Source organism: Ambystoma mexicanum, chromosome 3q (assembly GCF_040938575.1).
Source record: "Ambystoma mexicanum isolate Mex_15411 chromosome 3q, UKY_AmexF1_1, whole genome shotgun sequence".
In the NCBI taxonomy this organism is placed as follows: Eukaryota; Metazoa; Chordata; class Amphibia; order Caudata; family Ambystomatidae; genus Ambystoma; species Ambystoma mexicanum.
Window position 1 is genome coordinate 650,008,567 of NC_090926.1, and position 18,512 is coordinate 650,027,078.

Below are 18,512 nucleotides of genomic sequence, written 5' to 3' on the forward strand. Positions count from 1 at the left end.
ATATTCCAGAGTGAGCGCCTTTTCTGTCAGATGTGTTGTGCAATGCAAGGGGTAGTCAAGAAATCTGTATTTTTGAGTGATCAATCTTCGAAACAAAGCTCTCTAGTTGACCCCGCTCAATGTCAATGTTAAAGAATATTTATACTGTGCGCACTATCACCACTGGAGTGGTCCCCTGGCGCTCTAGCGGACCTGAGAGGAAAGAGGGTAGGATGGGTTAGTAAGGCCGAGCAGGAAAAGAGCAAGAGAGCTGTGATGTGCTGTTGGCAGCCTCAGTTCGGTTAACACTGTTCGCTGAGCTTAAGTGTGCTTTTCGGTTGGTAACTGTCATGTGCTGTTGTGCGATGATATGTGTGGTTTGTTGCGCTTTAGAGGTATGGTTGTGTTTAGTTAGTGTTTGAGAGGTGTAAGTAGAGGAGTGAGATCTTTTGATAGGGTTGGTTGGTGGCATCATTATCTAGATGTGACGCATGCTAATCTTAACAATTCGGTCTAGATGTGATGCAAGCTAATATTCACAATTCCGTATAGATTTGACGCCAGCTAATATTCACAATTCGGTCTAGTAATAATAATAATAATATCTAGTTTTATATAGCGCTACAAGCCCGCAGGCATCTAAGCCCTGAGATAACAGTTGATATTATCATCCCACAGCGTAGTATTGCGTGGTACTCAATTTATCGACCTCGGAAGGATGAAACGTTTGAGTTGGCCCTGCCGGGATTCGAACCGACATCAGCAGGCTGCACACAGATGTCAGAAACGGGCGCTCAGCTCGTTGTGCTATCTGACCGTCTAGATGTGATGCAAGCTAATGTTCACAATTCCGTATAGATTTGACGCTAGCTAATATTCACAATTTTGTCTGGGTGTGATGCAAGCTAATATTCACAATTCTGTCTATATGTAATGCAAGCTAATCTTTACAAATCTGTCTAGATGTGATGCAAGCTGATATTCACAATTCTGTCTAGATGTAATGCAAGCTAATATTCACAATTCGGTCTAGATATGACGCAACCTAAAATTCACAATTCTGTCTATATTTGACACCAGCTAATATTCCCACTTTTGTCTGGGTGTGACGTAAGCTAATATTCACAATTCTGTCTAGATGTAATGCAAGATAATCTTTACAATTCTGTCTAGATGTAATGCAAGCTAATCTTTACAATTCTGTCTGGGTGTGACGCAGGCTAATATTCACAATTCTGTCTCAATGTGACGCCAGCTAATCTTTACAATTCTGTCTCGATGTGATGCAAGCTGATCTTTGCAATTCTGTCTAGATGTTACGCAAGCTAATATTGTGCAATTCTTTCTAGATGTGACACAAGATAATATTGTCAATTCTGTGTAGATGTGACATTCAATTTTGTCTAGATGTGACACAAGCTAATCTTTACAATTCTGTCAAGATGTGATGCAAGCCAATATTCATAATTCTGTCTAGAAGTGATGTCAGGCTAATTGTTACAATTCTACGTAGATGTAACGCAAAATTATCTTAACAGTTCTGTCTAGATGTGACGCAAGCTAATATTCTCGATTCTGTCTGGGTGTGACACAGGCTAATCTTCACAATTGCACCCCATCCATAACTGGCCAAAATGTCAACTGCTGCCTGATGCAACATATGGTGACCTTACACATTGAGGCTAAACCTTATGTAAGTGGGGTAAATACGGACTATGGCTGATAAGCAACAAGTCGCCGGTGTGCCTGGGGAGTAGGGAATTGTGAGACGGGTGTGGTAGTTAATGGAGTACAGTAATGGCTGACTAACACAATCAAGCCAAATGCGAGATAAGATTACTATACAAACTGTGGGCTAGACGCATCAGACAACCAGCTATTAGAGAATAGGATTGGGTTGTCAGTTTAGTGGGGAACATTAATGGCCCCTGCCCAACACCACACTTGCCTTGTCAGTAGCGTTATATGCGTTGCAATCTGGTTTTCTTTTCTCCTTAAAAACGCACCCCTACCTGCCCCTGAATGCCAAGAAAAAATCTAAGGCTGGGTGAGCTACTCACCCAGGGCTTCCAGTTGGCCTGACCTCCCTCTCGGGGTAGGCCTCCAAAGAACTCTAACTTTAGTCTCAAGGGCAGATCTCTACCACAGCGGGGCTTATCCTTCAATACCCGGGAGCAGTGTGACAAAGAAGACACAAAAGGAGCAGTACATTAACAGCTCATCAACAGGATTGCTGCACTGCTGCTACACATCAAACTATCTCCAACAATGGATTGCTGCACTGCTGCAATACATTAACCCTTCGCTGACAACGGATTGATACAGTACTGCTATACATCAACACCATCCCGAGGACTTATTGCTGCACTGCTGCTAGAAAGAAGCAGCTTTTTGTTTTGTTAAAAAGTCTCTTACAAGTTTATAATAGAATATATCTGTTTGCAGGCCTTTTTTCACAAGCAACATATTGGCCAGTCTAGTTGCAAGGGTTTTGAGGGGGGGCTTGAATAGCGGGTGGGAGCAGAGCTCTATAGTTCCAGAGAAACCAGTGTCCAGCGTGCTAGGCTGAGATCCCAGCAGTAGGCACATGAACCCTTCCGGCTATCTTTTGGGGATGAGAAATTCTGGCCTGCATGGGTAAAATAACCATACAGCAGCCACTAACGTCCTCAGCTAGATCACAGAGTTTAGAACTATTTTGAGTTGATTTCTTTTTTCCTACTTCAATCAATCAATCACACATTTGTATAGCGCTAATTATCGCCGCTGGCATCGGGGCGCTGGCATAAGTGCAGATGGCGAAGCCTGGCCAGGAATCAACAGAACAGATACGTCTTCAAAAGCTTTTTAAAAAGTTTGATGTCTGAAATCTTTTGGAGTGAAAGACTTGAATATTTTATTTTAAGTGCTTAGCATATTTTCTGTGTACATTTTGCTCACTTTAATGTCGAAATGCTCTACAATAGACCGACTACTGAACTGCTTGAGTTATGCCGCTGGCTTAGTTACACAGACCACAACTCTTTTCACTTCGTAGGCCTCTCCCTAAAATACAATGGGCCTCATTACGACCCTGGCGGAAATCGGAAAACGATGGCGGAAATGCAATACCGCCATCGAATAGCGCTCGGTGCGACTATGACCCGTCACCGCAAAGTACGAAGCCATTAGCGACACCGTAGTGAACGCCAACGCTATCTGCACCAAGTACGCGCGCGCGCGCCATGCCAAATCGTAAATACCACCATGGCGCAAGGGTACGCGAATTCCGACCCTAGCGGACATGTACCTAACGCCATCAAGCATGGCGGAAAGTACCATTCCGCCATGGTGAGAAGTACGGCATCGCGAATCAACCGTAAACGGCCCCACTGAGTGCCTGTACACCGCTCCCTGCCCACAAAGTACAACTCCCCGTAGGTGCAATGAAGTCACAATGCAACCAGTGAAATGTACAAGTCACCCATGCATGCCAACGAACAAAAGAATCACAAGAGGGGCCAAAGGGAGCTGCAGGGCACAGATGGCACGAATACAGAAGCCATTCCAATGGACATGACCACAGTCCCCCCCCCCGAAACGCACGCAAACACAGGCACCTGTGACCAGCAATATTCCGAAAATCACAACATTCCACCAGTCCACCTGGCTGACCGGCATCTGTTACACAAAACCCAATCCCCCGCCCCTGAGCATGACAACATTCAAACAGTCATATTGGCAGCCCCCATCCCTGACCTCACTGGGCTCCGTAGGCAAACGCGCCCAGCACAGTACTACGCAACTAATCTCCGAAGCTGGAACCCAATGCAGATCTCCTCACAATACATCGCTCCCCAAATAGGAATATGCCACATCACTCGCAAAGAAGAACGCTACACGGCCCATATCAGAATAGAAATTTAATGCACAACAAAATCACCAAGCCCATACAGCCATAAGTCCATGAACTCCAAAACACATATCACCATTGTGGGCTGCATCCGCAAGGAATGACCAGCTACTACTTGTGAGACGCCCTGTTCCATCATGGTACACAGAGCCACATTCACGTACGAAAAGGCAACATGGAAGCGCACAGAACCGCAGGGCCGACCCAATGGGGAGGCACTAGTCCAGCTGAAAGGCCGAAATGTTGCTCCGAGCCACTAGTACTGCGTAAGGGCATGTGGCCCATTGGCGATCGTCCCATAAGATCGTAATGCTGCTCCACTGATTAACACGAAGCAGCAGGTGTCGGGAGTAAAAGCCATCTGCAGGAGTGGCATACAGATGGCAGTGGCAAAAGGGGAGGAGATACCTGTCAACCAAAAGAAAAGAAAAAGAACAGAATGGCCATCAGAACTACATTCGAACAACTCACTTCAATGATCACACTAAATCCACAGCCATATGCATGCTAGCCCACTCCAAAGGATCATCACCACCCCAAAGCCACTTGCGACTCATAACCATCTATATCGAGGTGTAAACACCATCACAAACGAGTGTACCTGTGCATGCGTCTGTCAAAACAGATTCCATCAGATGGGAATGTTAACGTGCATGGACACAAGTGTCTGAAGGCGCGTCGAGACAGGGAGGGCTCAACAAGGCCAGATAGACGATGGTCCCACTATGGCAGCCCTGCATCACATAGCGCAGGGGAGGCGGATAGATTCCAACAAGCCCTGTACATGGCAAACCCTGTATCAAATCACCTGGCCATGCATCCATTCATCATTCCCTCATCCCGGTATAATAACGCCTGATTGTTTACTCACATAACATTAGAAATTTCCATTGAGTCTGTGCGTCATGCAGCCTGCAAAATCCACAGTGCCCCAGCCCGTAATTCAAGTGTTGTGAAGTAACATGTATTTGGGAACGTCCGGCCTCATCGCCCACGTCGCTATTGCGCATCCCAAACTATTCATATCAATCATTGCTTCCTCGCCATGGCCCCTGTCTCAAGGACATTGAACAATAGAACGTTATATTTGCAGTCAGACCTGTGGGCATCTCCCCGCCGCTAGCTGAAAACCGAAAGCGCCGCCCTTCGAATTCCTCATTTGCAACATCACGTCGAAAAGGCATCTGTGGCCGTTTGAAATCACAAATTAATCCATCTAGTGCGGCTGTGTGTGAAAATGGCAACTGCCTTCACCCACTAATGGGACGCCCCGCCCGTCGTTGCAACTCGGTACAGTGATGCATGAGGGCCCACCGTTACTCGAGTACTACGTTCCACTGACCCATCACAAGTCTGTTCGCGACTGCAAAGATTGTATGTGAAACAATGGGACCATAGCCGATTGTACATATCAACAAATGTTACACGGCCATCGGGTCCAAATACATGATTGCATTTGCAAGATGCCATTCCTCGAATTGCAGCGTTGTGTGCGGGACGTGCTCGCCCAAAGGGGAGAGCTGCTTGCACAGGTGGAATGAATCACCACAGGTGGAGGCCATACAGCCTGAAAACACATGAATTGCACACCCAGTCTCCTCCCACGACCACACCGAAATGCTACCGGCAGGACTCGCGATGTTGGCCCTGGGGGACCTGATAGCACTGCAAGTACTCCAACTCCAAGAAGCAGACGAACACCAACTACAACCGCCCGCACGGAGGAGACGCAGGAGGAGGAGGAGGCCAAGGCAGGGCCAGCAAGGGCCGCCAGCACAGCCGCTACCACCACGCAGGCAGCCCGCAATCCCACGCCTCCGAGCACATCCGTTCAACCTCACTGATGAGCAGATCCACACCCTCTACCGTTTGGACCGGGACACCATAGCCGCCATTGTGGACATGACACAGGCTGACCTTGTCAGCATGATAGATAGCCCAACCGCCATCCCACCCCTACTGAAGGTGGTGTCTGTACTACACTTCCTGGCCACAGGCACCTACCAGCACACAGTCGGACAGTTGCATGGCATTTCTCAGCCACTGTTCTCACGGACACTATTGCAAGTGCTCGATGCCCTCCTGCAGCACGCAGACGACTACATCTCTCTACCACGCTCGGAGCAGGAAATTACCAACACAAAAGTGGGATTCCATGCACTTGCCGGCATACCGGGTTGCATTGGTGCCATCGACTGCACCCATGTGGAATTGGTCGTCCCACATGCCATGGAGGCCCAGTACCGCAACCGAAAACAATTCCATTCCCTGAATGTACAAATGGTGTGTGACTCCAACAGGATCATTACACATTGTTGTGCCAGATTCCCTGGATCAACCCATGATTCTATGGTCTTGAGGAACTCCACTATACCACGCTACATGGAGCGACACGCAGGGAACAGATCCTGGCTACTCGGTGAGTCTCATTTCATGCATGATGATGTGGGGTATGTGATGCGGCAATGACCTGGCAGGAAGGGGGGGGGTGTGCGTACGTAGCAATGGCATTCCACATCATACGTTTATCGTCCACATACAGGTGATGCTGGGTATCCACTGAAGAGATGGCTCCTCACACCAGTCCGGAACCCACGGGACCAGCATGAGGAGGACTACAACCATGCCCACTCACGTACCCGTGTAGTCATTGAACAGGCATTCGGCCTACTGAAGATTCGTTTCCGCTGCCTCAGCAGGTCTGGCGGGGCACTCCTGTACCGCCATGAGAAGGTTGCAAAGATGGTCATGGCATGTGTCATGCTCCACAACATGTGTGTACGTAGAAATGTGCCCATGCCCCCTGACGCAGAACTGCAAGCACCTGATGATGGTCATGATGAGGGTGGGGATGTGGCAGCACCTCATGGAGTCTGCGAGGCACCGGAGGGCCGTGACATTCGTCAGCATCTCATTGATGCATGCTTCTAGCACTCACGCCTGGTGGCTGATACATGGACACGGGACTCGTGGCACTGTGTGTGTCTGGTACATGCACAATATGGACTGTACGCCTATGATGGCCTAGTACACAAAGATCATTGTCCACACATCTCATTGGTTGATCGTGCACTGTTTATGGCATATGTGATATCATGTTGAACACCCTATCGACCCGCCACCCAAGTGAGCCCAACACACCCCCTCCACCCTCCTACCTCCCCCCCGAACACCAGTGTCCAAAGATGCTCATTGTCAGTGGGCTGTCGCTATTGCAAGCCCCCTCTGCGGGTATCAGGGGCACCCCTGCCTGTGGAGCGCAGGTTCCTCCCAGATCTACGTTGGGGGCTGCCCTGGACGGAACTTGCAACGGATGATGTCTCTGCCTGCTCACGTCCATGCATGTCCCTAAGGGTTTGTGAGAGCTCAGTGAGCACACGGCGCACTGCGGCAAGTTCGGCACATACGTCTTTGGACGTCGCATGCAGTTCCCCCCTCAGGCTCTCGGTGCTTCTCTCCATTTGGACTCTCAGGCTCTCGGTGCTTCTCTCCATTTGGACTCTCAGGCTCTCGGTGCTACTCTCCATTTGGACTCTCAGGCTCTCGGTGCTACTCTCCATTTGTGCCCTTAGTGTCTCTGTACTTCTCTCCATTTCTGCCCTAAGTGTCTCAGTTGATGTTTCTATGTCTGCCTTAGTGCCCCCACATTCATCGGCATGGTCCTTGAGGAGCGTGGCCAGTTGCTGCTGTTGCACGATTAACTGGTCGAGGGACTGTTGCCTCTGCTGGGCCATGGCCATTTGCGGGGGTGTCACAGAGGGGCTGTTGACCTCATGTTGCCTTGCCACAGGGCTTGTGGGGGATGGCCAGTCGTCGTCTTGTGGGTGCCCCTGCGTGGTATCCTCATGTTGTACGGGATGGGACAGACAGGGGGATTGGGACAGGTCATGGATGGATCTGACTTCGACATCCCCGTCTTCTGTGTCGGAGCATGCTGCCATCAATGGGGTGTCACCTATGGTGCTGCTGCCACCAGAGGCAGTGCGTTCTGTGGCATCCGTTGGGGGGACCTGTGGTGGTGGTGTTGTGGGCATGCTGGCTGCTGGGGTGCCTGTTGATGTACCCTCCTCTGTGCTGCCACCTGATTTGTGCTGCTGCCGTGTCTTGATGCGTGCAGCTGAGGTGGAGGGTCTCTGGCCGTTGGTCTTGGCCCTCTTTGCAGGTGTGCTGGTAGGGGTGTCCTGATGCTCGTCGTTTGGATCGGACCCTGTGGTGGAGTAAAGGAGGGCGAGGGTTATTAATGGGTCTGTGGGTATTGGAATGGCATTGTATCACATGCATTGGGGTGGTACCGGAGGGTGATTTGGGTCGGGGCCTTGGAGGTGCTTTCATTTGTGTGTGGAGTGAGGGTGCAGTTGTTTGGCAGCCTGCAGTTAGGGTGTGCCTGCTGCACGTGTAGTGGTTGTTTTAGGGGTTTTTAATTATTTATGTATTTATTGTGAGTTTTAAAGTGCGCTATCAGGGCGATGTGTGTGGACGTTCTCCTGGACATGTGTTTCTGTTGCACTATGTGGACACATGGTACTTCACATGATTGGACATTGTGGATTTAGCATTGTTTTATCTGGCCCACCTACCTGAATCTTCGGATGTCTGCACTCCTTTCTCCATCCCTCCGACTCCCTCTATGCTCTCCATTCCGATGGTGGAGGCACAGATTTCTTCCCAGGGGGTCAACTTGATGGGTGATTCAGGACCTCCCCCGGTGGCTGTGGCAATGTTGCGGTTGGCAGAGAGTATGCTGCGGACGCGTATCCGCAGGTCGTCCCATCGCTTTCTGCATTGCTGTGGGTTGCGGGGTGCGGTCCCCACCGCACTTACCCGCTGTGCCACCAGAGCCCATATGGCCTTCTTGTTCACAAGTGCCGTCCTGGTCATTTGCGTGGAGAAGACGACGGCGGCATTCTCCTGGAGGGTCTCTGTTAGCACGGTGAGTTCCTCACGGGAGAAGTGGACCTGCCGCTTGCGGTCGCACACTTTCTTCGCTACTTTTCCCATTTTTCTTGGTTTCGCTAGGGTGGATGACGGGTTGGGGTGTGTCTCGGGGTAGTGTTTTTAGTGGTTGTGTGGTTTTTGTGGTTTTATAGGTGTACGGCGGGATGTTTCCCGTTCCGGGTCCATGTTTTTGCTTCCGTTTCCGTATATTTACGGTCACCGTACTTTCCGGTAGGCGCACACTGCGGTGTCCGCTGTGATGGGTGGCGGTATTGCACCTAGGGCGCCGTACGGCGGCGGTGTGGGCCGTTTTGGGGTCATTTCCGCCATCGCGGACTTTGCACTTCCGCCATGCCGTGGTGCTCGTGCCCGATGGGTCGGAATGGCCCGCACTTTGCTCCTTCGTGCAATGGCGGAAACGCTATTTACGCTGTGGCGGTCCGGTCAGTCACTTTCCGCCAGGGTCGTAATGAGGGCCAATGTCACGTCCCGTTAGGCCTCCACCTGACTTTCTCATCCCACTCAAGCGCTGTGGTCACCCCTGACTGGCACAGCTTTAGCGCTCAGACTGAGATACTTTCGAAGGAACATAAGTCCGTTTCGAAGTATTGTTTCTCTCAAAATTAAAGTCACCTCGCCACTACTTGAATAGTAGAAGGTTGTTTGAAATAGGTTTGCCAGGAGACTCCAGTTGGAACTGGCACCACTTGGCCAGGCATTGACGTGTATACATCACTGGTGTTCGAGGCTTGCTTTTCTTTAAGGTAAAATAAAACCCAGAATTGAAAAGCAGGTGCCCTGAGAACCCAACATGTTTGGAAAGAGAGTGTTTGACAGAGCACGTTTTTAAATCACGTACACGTAGCCCTCCGCCTACTTTGTTTACCACCTGTGCCATTTTGCATGGATATCTTAGATGGAGTGGGGGCGCAGTCTCGCAGAGAGCGTGCAATCCACTCGCGCCTTTCTCTGCTCTGTGCAGGGAAGCCACCAGCATCTCTGCCCACACATTATAATGACGCAGGCGGAGAGGCTTGAAACGCCATCGATTACCACATCCTTTTTACACAAGTCAAAAGCAGGCGGAATCCATGGGGTTCATTGTAATACGGCTGCCACGCAGGTCCTTGGTGGCCCCCACTAGCGCTTCTTTTCTGGTTGGGGCTGAAAAAAGCCCTGGAAACATGGTGCGACTCGGCTTACCCGGCCTACCCGGCCTTATATCAACCATAAAATTGACAAAAACCCCGCCCCTCCCCCACCCTCCTCCAAAGGCCACACTCGTGCTCATGTATGCAGTGCTTTTCGTGGGATTTACACCACATTTAAAGGCAGCCCATCACTGTCCAATGGCAAGCATTGCCGGAACAAAGGCTTCACCAATCGGGAGGTGTTTGTAACTCACATTCAAAGACATCCATATCTTGGATTAAGCGCCTGTCTCATGAACGGTGCCGGCACACAATGATCTCGCGACATGCCGTGTCTTGGCTTCTATCAAAGCTGCACAATGCTGACACGCGAAAGAACCGTGGATGGTGAAAACAAGTTACGACTGCACCTCAAGGTCACTGATACCGAAACAAAGTTGCAACAAAGTGCATTCTGATCCAATGCACCAATGCTGCTACAAGCCACCCAGCAGCATTTCCGTATCATACTATTATGCCATTGGGAGCATGTCTGATCTGGATGCATGCGGATCATTTGGGTGGGAGCAGCCTCTTCCTATGCATGTGGGTGGCTTGTGATTTTCACTTAAATCACATCACACCAGAGTATCACTAAGCATCGGATTCTACACGTCTACATGTGTAGCTTCCTTTTATGGCTATACACTATCAACTTGAAATCAGATTTGATCTTCATATTATACAACACACAGGTGTTATGGGGGGGGGTCATAGATGTAACATGTGCGACCATAGTTAACATACAAACGCCCAATTCTCTCTCCACGTTAGCATGTCACCCTTCCCTCAATCCCCTTCATCTTCTGGCAGCAGTTTGGTTAACAGAAGAGGGCCCCACCCTGCCAACCAGTTTGCCAGCTTAGGCCCGTTGCTATGAGAGAATTGGTGGAAGGGTTTGTTGGGTGTCCTGACCCACGTTTAAGCTATCATGCCACAACATTTGGTGCTGTGGGCTTAGAAAATTCAAGATGGCAGAAAACCCACATGTGCGCCGAAATCCAGGAAAGCTGCGCAGTTTGTGCGCACACCAAAATGGTTGTCTCACTTGCCACCCACCAGTACGAGAATGAAAGGCCGGGTTGCCATGAGGGAAATGGGTTGCCAAAGGAAAAACAGTAGCGCCGGTTAGCTTCAAAGCGCTTTAAAACCACCATTGGACTACCCGCACAGTAGTCTGAAACCATTGGGAATGGCAATGCTAATTGCCAAATGCAACTTAGAATTGTGGGGAATTCATTTGTTAAATCCCAAAAATGGGTGCAGTACCAGTACTCACCACTATCCAAAAGCCGGCGTTTTAAAACCACCCTGTGTTCTCTGAAGGCAGGCTCAAACTGTCTATTTTAAACATTGCAACACATCTAAAAACTCACTGGACACCAGCAGACATTTGGTAGAATGAAGTGTTGTGTGCCTACAAAATCTGGGAAATGAAGAGCCCAAAACAATGCTTATAACAAAACTGCTATGGAGGCAGCAGTTTAAGTTGCACTGGATTTAAAGACACTAAAATCGAAAATGTTTAGATTAAATGAGTGACCTATGTTTGGTGTCACATGCCTTTGTAACTGTTTAAATGTCATAGTTTTAAACTTAGAATCAGCCTTCTAGCTGCATATGTGAAAATGTTTAGTTTTATTTGAATGCAGAAACTGGGGAACAAAAAGTGACATTTTATCTGAAACTGGCTTAAAGAGATTCCAATTCTGCCTGGCAACTACCCCCATCAGGAGTGAAACTTGAGTCACAGCTGTGTTCCCAGGCCTAGCTGCCCTTTTGCTGCTCACACTAAGGATATGCCATCTATCTGATAATTGAATTACCTGTGCTCTGCAGGAGAGTGAACAATGCAACTCCCTTCACCCAGGCAGAGGGTTTATTGAGAGGATCATAAATGGCTTCCTCTTGAACAATGAGCCTCTCCTGACTCAGGCAAAGGTTTTATTACAGCAGTCGTAAAATGTAGCTTCCTCTTGGCAGAAGCTGGGAGGAGCACTGCCTGTGAGAGCAAGCTGGCTTGGCAGAACTGGATAAACCAGTATTTCTACCTTGTGCTGAGAGGAAACCACACCCCTTTGGAGCCAGAACATAACTTTAAAAAGATGGATCATTCATAGAGCGGACATGTGAAAATTTTATAAATGATACCATACTTCTTGTGATTTTTCTGCCCACAGTTTAAGAGGTTTTTAGAACCGGTGGTATGTTCAGGGGGGTTTTAGCGGAAAAGTGGATATTACTCTAAATGTATGCATGTTAAAAATCTGAAACTTCATCAGTTAATGTCCATACTCCCTGCACACATGTATGTAAAGTTGGGTCAATGTCAGAAATTGAAAAATCAGTTAAAAAGTCAATTATGTGCCATTTCTGAATGCAAGCTCTTAGAAACAGCAGATTTGGACAGAGACATGGCTAAATTCAGCCACACCATGTATATGTAATTTCAAGCAACTGTGTAACTGTGAAATATGTCTTTTATTATCAAATATAGAATGTGTGCAATCTGACAGAGGAGTGTCCTATCTGCAAGCCATAAAATGACATCACTCTGACACAACTTAGCTTCGCCAATCAAATGATAAATGGAAGTTTGACCAATTAGAAGCTGAGAGAGAGGTAGGGTCAGTGATGCTAGAACACACCCACATTCTAAACACATAAAAGCAGACAGACAGGACAGATAGGGACTTTTCAAATCCATCTGCCGCTGGAAGCTCTGCCGGAAAAATCCATACTTTACCTCCATCAAACCTCCAGAGAGCCAAACTAGAGACTTCAATCTATCCAGAACTAGAGACCCAGACCAGAGAACCAGAGAGAGCTGACCCAGATCACTGTGAAGTGCAGAGACCAGAGGCGAGTTTAAAACCTGACCAGATCCATGGCGAGGCCCATTTCACTCAAGAATATAGTGTGAGTACCTAGAAAACTGTGCAGAACCAATCTCTTAGTTAAAATAATATAATTCAATCTATTTAATCTAAGTAGAACTGCCTCCTAACTGTCACCTGTCATTTGTAAAGCTGTCACTTGTCATTTCCTAGTTGCAAGCTGCACTTGTCTTTTTGAACTTTAAAATTTCAAATCTGAAAAACGACCTTCACAAAATCGCTCATATCTCTGCAACCGTTTGTGCTAGAGACTTGCAATAACTTTCATCTGAAAGGTTAGAATCGTGGCTTTCCTACGAACCTAGCATTCCTACCCCTCATAGTTTTACCGCAATCGCGGAACACGCATTCGCGAATTTTACCGCGATTTGCAAATTTCTTCACATGTAAAAACTGCTGCTGCTTGCCTTCCATTTGCCAGAAATTCGTTTAACCTGCTAACTATCCCTGCCTCATTGCTAGTGTGAGCCTGGACTAATATTAACTAGATACCACTCACCCTGAACCTCTGAAAGGGAATTAAAAGCATTTCCAGCATATTTCTCATCCATTGCTAGCACATATCAAAGCATTTTGCCTGTGTTTTCAAAACTCCTATCTGTTTTCTGTAGTGTAAGCTTGCTGGGGTGAACTGATTTACATTGATTGCATTTCTGAGAACTGTGTGTTTTCCTTCCATTTCCTTGCCTTGCATCAAGGGGGGGAGGGGATTGCCAGAGAAAAGTGATTACATTGTTTGGTTGAAATCATATTGAGTATTTTCTGTACTGCATTCATTGAATATTGCATCCACCTGAGCTTACATAAAGCATCCTCTACCACATTATACTTTTGTTCCTATTTACCAGTGTGCTACCTTATCCATTTCATGTCAACTCATTAGTGATTATAAGAAGTGTGCTAGTGCCAGATTCTCCGTTGTTGATCTTTATCATATCAGATTAAGTGTGCTATTCAATTATTAATTTATTATAAAGTGTGATATATATATATTTTAAATTATCAAATAAACCTTTTAAACTTGCAAAACAGAACTACTTCTTGGCTCAGTGGGGTCAGGGGGATTCCAAGAGAGGGGTGTTATATAGGGGTAGTCATCCAGAACGTATGAACTGGACATAAAGATATATCAATAAGGGTTTTCATTCAGTATTCTAGACTAGGCGTTAACTTAGCTGTAGTGCTGAATTGAATCCTCTTACAAATTGGGGGCTCGAGCCGAGACGTTGGGTTAGATTTACCACTTGTGCAGCTTAATACAGTGTGCTAACTGACGGGATACATACATCCGGTCGGATCACCACGCTGCATTACGCTGTGAAGCATTCCTCAAAAGGGACACTCCAAGAAAAGTTCTGTTCTGCAAAAATAAAATACTAACTTCTGTAAGTCAGGACAGAGACCAATCTCTAGAATGACGACCTTGGTAGATATGAAAATAGCCAGAGAGCACTTCTTACATAAATTATTTGTGAGAGGTGAATGGGCTGAGCAGGGCCAGGATGCCTGGTTGCAGGCCATCACGCGACAGGTCACTGAAACAGGGTCAGATATATATAGAGATCAGGGTCCCTTACATGTGGCCCTGAGTGAACTATATATGGCTCCTAAAGCCAAAGAGGAACACAATAAGATTGCCAGGATAGCGGCATACCTGTACCTATATATGGGAGACATGCAGGATAGATGTGCTGAAAGCCAAAATCTGGCAAATAGGCAACAGATGGCGTTAGAGAAGGTCCAATCTGACCTGGTCTCTTCTGAGCAGAGGCTGCAGAGGAGCCAGGAGTCAGAAGATGATAGTAGGCAGCACATCATTAAAATAAAGAAGGATATGGATGTGCTGCAACAGGAAAAGGTAGAACAGGATACCAGATTTCTGGCCTTGCAGAAGGAATACCAAGAAGGTTTGGACTCCCTACTGCAAAACCAGAAAAAGCTGGAGCAACAACTGGACTTCAACAGGGTATGTGCTGAGCAGGTAGTCACCCTGCAAGGCCACCTAGATAGAGTGAAGGCAGAGAGCAACAAACTAATTCTGAAAGACCTGGATACCCAGGCAGAGTTTGATCAGGAGCGCCAGAATGCTGGTGCCTTCCAAAGGCAAAGGGACGACCTGGCGGCACAGATGCAGGCTCTTAGTCAGGAAAGGGATACCTTAGGCCAGGAAGTCTGCCATTTAAAAAGAAAAATGGAAGAAAATCACCTGGCCCACCAGGGACTGGGTGACCTCCAAAAAGAACACCAGAACTTGCTAGAGCACACCAGGAGGGTGGAGGATGCTCTAGCAAGAAAGGAGCAGGCCAATAGGGACACAGCTCAGGAGGTAACCCTCCTGCAGCAAAGACTGGCCCAGTTCTCCAGGACCAACCAGGAAGTACAGAGGGAAAATGAGGCTCTCCGACAGCACAATGAGAGGCTCCAGCAACAGGTAGCGATGCAGGAGAAACTGATAGAGTCGAGTAAGGCCTTAACAGAGGAACTGAAAGCACAAATGCAGGCTCTTGCATTGCAACAGGGAGCAGGGGCGGATAGAGATGAGGTCCGCTGGGAAAGAGAGACTCCTGACCATAACCGCAGGAGCCCTAACACCAGGGGCCTTCATCTCCCCCAGTCCCTGGACTCTACCACCCCCATGTCCCCTGGCGCACATGAGCACAGGGCCACAGAGATGGCAGATTACTATCCAGCTAAGAGTATGGGGCTCATAGGCCAGTACCACTCAGGAATGGAGGGGTGGGCATCCGGGTATGGGCACCCAAGTACAGTGCAGTTCAATGGGGAACCCCAGGAGAGTAGGCCCATTAAGGGCATCCTGAAAACCTCTGCCCAGTTAGGTCAGTGGGGGGGGTACCCAGCAAATCCTGGCAGCAAGGAGGAATCTGAAGACTCCTCTGAACTGCGCAGGACACAGGAGACCAGGTCCCCACATTCTGCCAGCCATTCCCAGGCTCGCAGAATCCGGGAAAACCTGGAAGAACAGACGGGAACCTCTGGGAGCAGTGCCTCTGAGTCCGAGGATGAATGGACAAGGGTTACCCGAACCAAAAAGGCCAATAAGGCAAAAAGGGCCTTGCTTAAGGACCCCTTAAAGCAGATTAAGGCGATCAGGAGCGTCATCACGCCTTACCATAAGAACGCTAAGTATTCTGTTTGGGAGCACTTAGAGTTGTTTGAACAAATGATGGAGACTTTCCATTTGAAGGACAGCCAAAGCTGTATTCAATATGTAAAGTGGACCTTCTCCCCGGAATACTCCAGTTTCTTTGCGGGGCTAGAGGACCAAAATCATTTAAGATGGTCCACCTATAAGGCGGCCATCTTGAAACATTTTTCTGTTCACAGAAATCCTCAAGAGGCTCGCAAGGCAGCCTACAATTTGCAATGTGGGGAGGATCAGGCCCCACAAGAATTTGTGCAGGAGTTAAAGCGGGCTTTTACACAGACCACAAGAAGGGTGCGCACGGATAGCAGGGAATTTATAAATACGTTTTTCCATGCCTTGCCCAAATATATCATGACCCAGCTCGTGAGGGATTTTCACGAGAAAAGATCTTTAGACTGGGTCATTGAACAGGCTACCCGGATCTATGAGGTGCAGAAACCGATAGATAGCAAAAGTAATGCCCAGAAAAACCCCAAAGCCAACAGCACCCCTGCTGCTGCCAAGGTGGCAGAGGTAAAGGTCACCCCCGTTTTGGATTTGGAGATGGGGGGGCCTAAAAACCTGCCTGCACCTAATAATGCTAGGCCCAGGAGGTCCTCGGGTCAGTCACAGACAGGGAGCCAAGGAGGCAGCCCCACAAATGGGGTCCCTCGCTCTCCTGATTATGTAAGTCCCCGTTACAAGGGAAATCGACCCATCCTGGGTTATGTGTGGACTCCTCCAGCCCAAGGGGGGGGATCCAGACAAGCACCTAACCCAGGGAACTTCCCTCCAAACTTCCCACAGGAGGGCAGAAATTTACCAAACCCTGGGCAGAACTTTTTCCCCAGATATCCACCCGACTTTCAGCCCCAAAACCATCCATCCTTCTTTCCCCAATTCCCTGAGCCCAGACCACTGAATCCGGGAGAGGGGAGGCCAAGGGTGGAGGGGTACCCAAATCTTCCCAACCCGGGGTATTACCAGAGGAGGGACAGCTACCCTTCCCGGGATCAGCCCAGGGGAGAAAACAGGGCCCCGTATCAGCCTGAGCGGGTTTCCCAGTTAGAGCGCCAGGTTCAAAACATGGCGCGGGACCTGGGTCACATACTGAGGGCTCAGCAGAACCCTCAGATGGGCGTGCCGGCGCAGAACGCACCCAACTCTGGACCTGGTGCTCCAGAACAATGACGGGGGCAGCACCCCGATAACTCACCGGTTCCCAGGGAGGAGGCACAAAGGGAAGGGGGGTGTAAAGCCTTGGAGGAAGCTTCCTTCCTCACTTGTAAACAGCCCCTGGAAACCCAGGAACCGGAAACAAAATCTCTTGCCCCTGAAAGTCTGCCTCCTAAGGAGCAGAGGGGGGGTAGGAGAAACAAAAGACCCAAACAGACTCAGTTTGAGGAGGAGGTACAGATCTTCCAATTTGAGGGAGAGGGATCCTCAGAGGATCCTGGGAAAAGGATCTTCTCCTTCAGAGAGGGGGGAACTCCTCCCAAAGAAAAATGGGTCCCTAGGGATGCAAATCCAGACTGGGGAGATGTGGAGACTGAGCTACCGCCGCCCACCATCTCATCCCAGAACCAACAGCAAGAAAATCCCCTGGTTCAAACCCATCCTGGTGACTGCCTCCAAAAAGGGGGGGGCGGCCCAGAACCGGAGCCAGGGGAACCCACAATGGCTCTGATCTCCAGTTGCCAAATTTTTCTTTCAGATTCCCAAGGCTCTCCACAGAATTCTGCCCAAATCTCTTCGCTAGCGATGTCCAAAACCAAAAAATTAGCCCACCAGTTGTCCAAAAATGTACACTATCTGTGCCCCCTTGAGGAGAAGGAGGGAAGATATTATGCCCCGGTACAAGTACAGGGGCAGGGTACAATCTCGGCACTGGTGGACACTGGATCTCAAGCTACCCTTCTGTCCAGAAGGGCCTTTGATGAACTGAATGCAGGAAGGGGAGAGGATTACCAAATTCCTCTCACCTCTCTTCCTGGACAACTACAGAACTTTGACGGGAAGGAAATTCCCGTTGAGGGGACTGCAGACTTGGACATTAAAATTGGGCGACACAAGCTGAAACACCCGGTCATAGTTGTGACCCCGGAGGGCACCCCTTGTTTACTAGGGAATGACCTCCTGAGAAGGTTGTCACCCCTAATAGATTGTGTAAACAAGGTCCTCTGGACCCAGACTAGCCGACCAATAAAATTAAAACAGAGTGTCAACCATGTTAGTTTAAACGGCACATGCCACATGGTTGAACAAAAATCTGACCAAGTAGAATTTCACTTCCAGAACAACCAGATTCCAGACGTGACAGTAATAGCAGTAGGACAACAGACTAGTGATGGGGGGTCCTCTCTATTTCTGAAAATCAACCTTCCTTCCAGTCTAAAGTGGTACTCCACGCTGGAAGGAAACACTCTGAAATTCTATACTAATCCACAATCAGGAACTCCCACTCCTATAGTCCA

General features: G+C 48.6%; 1 protein-coding gene across 1 annotated transcript in view; it reads right to left on the reverse strand.

The window, feature by feature from the left end:
* Positions 1-18,512, reverse strand: part of B3GNTL1 (UDP-GlcNAc:betaGal beta-1,3-N-acetylglucosaminyltransferase like 1) — a 2,124,914-nt gene that overhangs the window by 1,620,872 nt on the left and 485,530 nt on the right. The gene's annotated exons all lie outside the window — the stretch shown is intronic.